A 6,336-nucleotide genomic window follows, 5' to 3' on the forward strand; every position below is an offset into this window, starting at 1 on the left:
AAAGAAACAATTAAAAAAAGAAAACCAATAAAGAAAAAATATAAAAAGGAAAAAAAGAATATATATATTAGATAAACTAGTTAAAAAACGTTAGAAAAGGAAAGGGTAAAAGTTAAAAAAATTTAGCAGAAGAAGAAAAATAAATTGAAAAAGAAAAAAAATTAAATTAACTGCAAGGCTAAAGAATCATGGGGAGAAAGCCATGAGTTCCGTGCTTTGCTTTCTCCTCCTTTGGAATTCCGCTGCTCTCCTTGGTATTGAAACTGCACTCCTTGGTAGGTGAACTTGGTCCTGGCTGGGTTTCTTGTTGATCTTCTGGGGGAGGGGCCTGTTGTAGTGATTCTCAAGTGTCTTTGCCCCGGGCGGAGTTGCACCGCCCTTACCCGGGGCCGGGCTGAGTAATCCGCTCGGGTTTGCTTTCGGGAGCTTTTGTTCCCTGAGCGCTTTCCGTAGAGTTCCGGAGGGCGGGAATGAAGATGGCAGCCTCCCAGTCTCCGGCCCGGAGGAGCCGAGAGCCCGGGGCCCCACTCCTCAGTGCGCCCTCAGAGAACAGCGCCGATTTACTCCCGTCACCCTGCCTCCGGCCGCGCTCCGAGCTGACCGAGCCTGCGACCGGTTCAAGGTAACCCCGAGCTTAGAGCTTACTCCTCGGCTCTGTCTCTGTAGCCGGCTTCCCTGTTCTAATACCTGTAAGCTCTGCGACACTCAGACACCCCCGATCCTTCTGTGACCCTGCGGGACCTGAGGCCACGCTGACCCCGCGTGGGCTTCACCCCGGTTAATCCTCTGGAGCGATGTCCCTCAGTGGAACAGACTTTTAAAAGTCCCGATTTTGTGCTCCGTTGCTCCGCCGCTTGCCGGGAGCCGGCCCCTCCCGCCGCGGTCTATCTTCCCGTCGCTTTGGATTCACTTCTCCGCCAGTCCTACCTTTCAGAAAGTGGTTGATTTTCTGTTTCTAGAGTTGCTGTTCTTCTTCTCTTCTGTCTCCCGTTGGATTTGTAGGTGTTTGCAATCTTTAGATAAGCTATCTAGCTGATCTCCCACTACCTGAAGTAGTCTCAGCCTGCTGCTTTTCCGCCATCTTGACTCCTCCCCCGGAAGTTTATTTAAATGGAACTTTTTTCCCGAAGAATTTTGCCGATTTATAGATTTTATATTCTGTTGGTCATATCTGATTCTAAGGACATAGTTTTACTGAATTATCAACTTTATCCCTGCTGCTTGGTCCTCATTCCCCACAATCCATGATGATTCCAATGTGGAAGTCAGACCCAATTCTTTTTTATTCCCTCAATCCCATTCCCATAAACATCTACATGTATAGTAGATTTGTGAAAACTTAGTATTAGGAACAATACATTGTAAATACAGGTTTGAGTATGATACTTAGAAGCTAAAATATTAAAGATATAGTTAAACTCTTTTATATAAGCTTCTCCAGTTTGTATGTAACACAACTATTAAATTTTGGTTCTAAATACCAATTTTTTTTTTTAAAGATTTTATTTATTTATTTCACAGAGATCACAAGTAGGCAGAGAGGCAGGCAGAGAGAGAGGAGGAAGCAGGCTCCCCGCTGAGCAGAGAGCCCGATGTGGGGCTCGATCCCAGGACCCTGGGATCATGACCTGAGCCGAAGGCAGAGGCTTTAACCTACTGAGCCACCCAGGCGCCCCTAAATACCAATTTTTAACAAAATTACTACACAGGTGAACTTACTACTAGATGAAATTAAAACAGATAGCTGAGCCACATCATGAATTAATAGCATTTTTTTTATCATTAGAAATTTCTTAAAATGGAAAGTTAAATCACTTCTTCAAATTTTGAAAATGAGGTAAAGAACTTATCAAGCTCAACACTCAAAAAACTAATAATCTAATCAAGTAATGGGCAGAAGACATGAACAGACATTTCTCCAAAAAAGACATACAGATGGCCAACAGCATAAAAATGCTCAACATCACGCAGCATCAGGGAAATACAAATCAAAACCACAATGAGATACCACTTCACACCAGTCAGAATGGCTAAAATTAACAAGTTAGGAAATGACAGATGTTGGCACAGATACAGAGAAAGGGGAACCCTCTCACACTGTTGGTGAGAAGGCAAGCTGATACAGCCACTCTAGAAACAGTATGGAGGTTCCTTGAAAAGTTGAAAATAGAGCTACCCTCCGACCCAGCAATCGCACTACTAGAGATTTACCCCAAAGATACAAACGTAGTGATCCAAAGGGGCACCTGAACCCTAGCATTTATAGCAGCCACGTCCACAATAGCCAAACTATGGAAAGAGCCCAGATGTCTATCAACAGGTGAATGCATAAAGAAGATGTGGTGCATGTGTGTGTGTGTGTGTGTGTATGCATATATATATATATATATATATATATGATGATGAAATATTACTCAGCCATCATAAAAATGGCACCTTGCCATTTGCAACAACCTGGATGGAACTAGATGGTATTATGCTAAACAAGATAAGTCAATCAGAGAAAGACAATTATCATATGATTTCACTCATATGTGGAATTTAAGAAACAAAACAGAGGATCGTAGGTAAAGGGAGGGAAAAATAAAAAAATATGAAATCAGAGAGAAATCAGACAAATGATAAATGACTCTTAATCAAAGGAAACAAACTGAGGGTTGCTGGAGGGGATGGGGGTGATGAGGTAACTGGGTGATGGACATTAAGGTGGGCACATGATGTAATGAGCACTAGGTATTATATAAGACTGATGAATTACTGAACTATACATCTGAAACTAATACACTATATGTTAAATAATTGAATTTAAATTTCAATTTTTAAAAAAAAATTTTTAATTTTAAAATTGAAAATAAGATATCTTCTTTTTATTATTTTATATGTATTTTCAGATAGAACTTTCAAAATAGCCAAATGATTTTTTCATATATTTTCACATCTCAGTCCAATGTTTCACTCTTAAACAGCAGTATGTTCTATCTAGAACATTTATCCTTACTTTTAGTAATATGGGCTATAAAATCGAATAAAATGTAATATTATGCTTTCCAAGTAAAAAGGTGAACATGAGGCAGACTAATATGTTAAAGTTTAATATATTTTGTGAATGCTAGAACTCTAAAAATCTATAAATTGATAGAATTAGATTGAATGCTGTATTGAAAATAAAAGAATTTAGAAAAACTTAAAATAAGTTTGAGTCAGAAAATGTTTCATGCTACTTTCTCCAGGGAAAGAAATGTTGAATTCACTTTTTTCCTCTTCCATAAATTATTTTTGCCATTTCTTAATCCCTCAATTCCCTTTGCCATTTCTCAATTTCTAAAGGCAGAAATTCTATTTGGCTGCTTATCCAACAGCAGCTTCCAATGTAATTTTGTATTGATGTTAAGAAACGTTGATATTAAGAAACATTGTTACCTCAGAAGGTAACAGAGTCAGTGACCTTTTTTGCATAATATTTTCTGGCTGGCTGTGTTTTTCTACAGAGGTACTTGCTGAATTAGAAATTCATCTCATTCAGTCAATTATAGGGATTGATTTAACAAAAATAGTGAAAAACAACAAAATAGTTTCAGAAATCTCAAATTTCAAAAACTCGATCTGACTTCAAAAAGTACACATATTTCTAATAATAATGTAGTCACAATTGATTCTAGTTTTTTTGGTCATAAAATAAAATGAGGTCAAGTTCATAGAGCTGGGTGGTAGAAAGATGATTGTGTGGGGAAAAAGAAATAGAGCAGAATAGTGATTAGACCTTTGGTCTCTAGAGTGGGAGTACAGTACATGGGTCAGTTGCCTGTTTTTATAAATAAAGTTTTATTGGAATATGGCCATCCACATTTATTTACAAATAGCTTTTTTTCCCACTATAATGGCAGAGATGAGTATTTATAAGAGACTGCATGGCCTGCAAAGCCTAAAATATTTACTATCTAGCCCTTTAAGGGAAAGTTTGTCAATCCACCCCTGCATAACAAACCTGGATTTGTAGCCTTCCTTTGCTTGAAAAATGGATTGAGCTTCTCTGAGCCACTCATTCCACACTTATAAGATGTGGATAACAGTAGCTAATTTACAAGGTTACTATGAAGATTAAATGTGGAAGTTCAGGTGAAACACTTAGTACATAGTATGACGTTAACAAATATTAGCTGGAATTATGCATGTGTTAGGCCATGTTTTGTTCTGTATTGTCTCACAAATCTATTTACAGATACTGTAATTATTAGCCAACATAATTCATAATCTTTACTAATGTTATAATGGATAAATTGTTAGCCTAAATAAATCTTTGAAATACCAAATATATGCCATATTTATTCATAAAATTTAATATATAATACATAATTATGTTTCTTAACAAAAGTAGTTTTATTCTGACTTAAAATACTGTGAAGCACCTCCAGGACTGGTTAAGGACTTTGTCCCCTGTCTCTCCCACCTAATGCAACTAAAATCCTTGTACAGAGGTATGGAGCAATTATCTGAAGACTCTGAAAAATATATGGTAGCAATGAGACTGGAGAAGAAAGGCACTACTCAGAGTATGTACAATTTGTCAGTGAGTTTCCTGTTATTGTTTTTAACCTCCCAGCCCAAACTGAAAGGCAGTCCAAATCTCAGAACTGTGCACCAGCATGAAAAAAAAAAAAAAAAGAGCTTCAGTAGAAGTGCAATCTGTCTGGTTTGAGGAGTGAGAAGGGGAGTGTCCATGGAATAGAGAGAGAAGGGGAATCCACTGGATGTTTTCTCTTCTGGCCCTGCCATCAGGCAAACTCCAGTATTGAAGCTACAGTCTCATGGTAGCAGGGCAGTTGCAGAGGCCCAAAAAACCCTATATCTCTAAAAGAGGTCAATCCTTGTCTCTGACTAGAGGGATTATGGTTGAAGACTGTGGATTGCTTTTGTTTTTTCTCTTTATCCTCTTGCCACTGGCCTTGGAGTTCAGATCAAGTCACAGGGTGAATGTGGTAGAGTAGGGAGACTGAAGCCAAGATTACTCAACACTAGAAACAAAACAAAACAAAAAAAAAAAGAAAGAAAAGAAAGAAAAAGAAAAAACAAGGAAATTTCAAGAACCTTCAAGGGAATAGTCTAACAGATCAACTCTGAGATAACCTAGGTGTTGAAGATCATCAAAGACTTTAAAGCAACTACTATGACCATGCTCTAAGAAATAAGGAAAATTTCTATTGAATAGAAACATGGAAAGTCTCAGTAGAGATAGAGAATCTGTAGAAAAAAATCAACTAGGTATTTTAGAAGGGAAAAAAATAAATCAAAATCAAACTGCTGAAAATCAAGCAAAGAAAGAATCTTTAAAAGCAGCCAGAGAAAAATATGAACTACTACAGGGAAATCATGATTTGAATAGCTGGATTTTTCATTAAAAACCACAGGAGGTCATAAAGCAGTAGAAAAACAATTTTAAAATGCTGCAAGAAATGACATAGGGTGGTTTGAAATTCTCTAGGATCTTCTTGGATATCATCTGAAACTGGGCCCCAAAAGTGGAGGGCAGGGAGAGACCAAAGAAAGAGGCAGGCCACTCCAGGTTGGTAGGTGGCAGTTTTGATAAGCAAAGAAACCTTATATATAATAAGGCTTGTCTTGGGTGATAGCAAGATAAGTGGATCCCCATACCTGTCCACCAAATCTTAAACATTTATGAAGAGGCCTTAGCTAGGTTTAGTCACATGTGCTGTGTAGGTGTTCTCAACACCACATCACTATCTCAAAGCTATATCCTTGGAACAGCCGCTGAGAGCAAGAAAGGCAAGTGGAATCTGCATTCCAAGGACAGGGAGTGGGAGTGAAAAGCCTCCAAGTGCCCTTGTCCAGCTCACAGGTCAATTGGTGGTCACATCTTTTCAATGACATTCCTCAACAAACAGTCAACCTAAAATTCCATATCAGCGAAAATACTCTTCTTCAGGAGCAAAAGAAAAATTAAAACATTCGTATGTGAACAAAAACTAGAAGAATCTGTTGTCAACAGACCTGCTCTAAAAGAAATGCTAAAAGAAGTTTTTCAGGTGGAAGGAAAAGATATTAGAAGGAAACTTGGAAGCTCAGAATTGCGGGAAAAGCAACAGATATGATAAATCTCTGGGTAAATATAATAATAGGGCAGTTTTTTCTTTTAATGTCTTTAAAATATGTATGATGATTAAGAACAAAAAATTATGACAGGGTTTTCAGTGTTCATAGGTGAAATAATACAACAATCACAATATTTGGGGGAGTTAAGGGATCTGTATAGTGAGAAGATTTCTACATTCCATTTAAAAGTGCTAAAATAGTAATTTTAATTATAATGTGAAAAGCAAG

Source organism: Enhydra lutris, unplaced genomic scaffold (genome assembly GCF_002288905.1).
Source record: "Enhydra lutris kenyoni isolate GAN:26980312 unplaced genomic scaffold, ASM228890v2 scaffoldscaffold49, whole genome shotgun sequence".
NCBI lineage: Eukaryota > Metazoa > Chordata > Mammalia > Carnivora > Mustelidae > Enhydra > Enhydra lutris.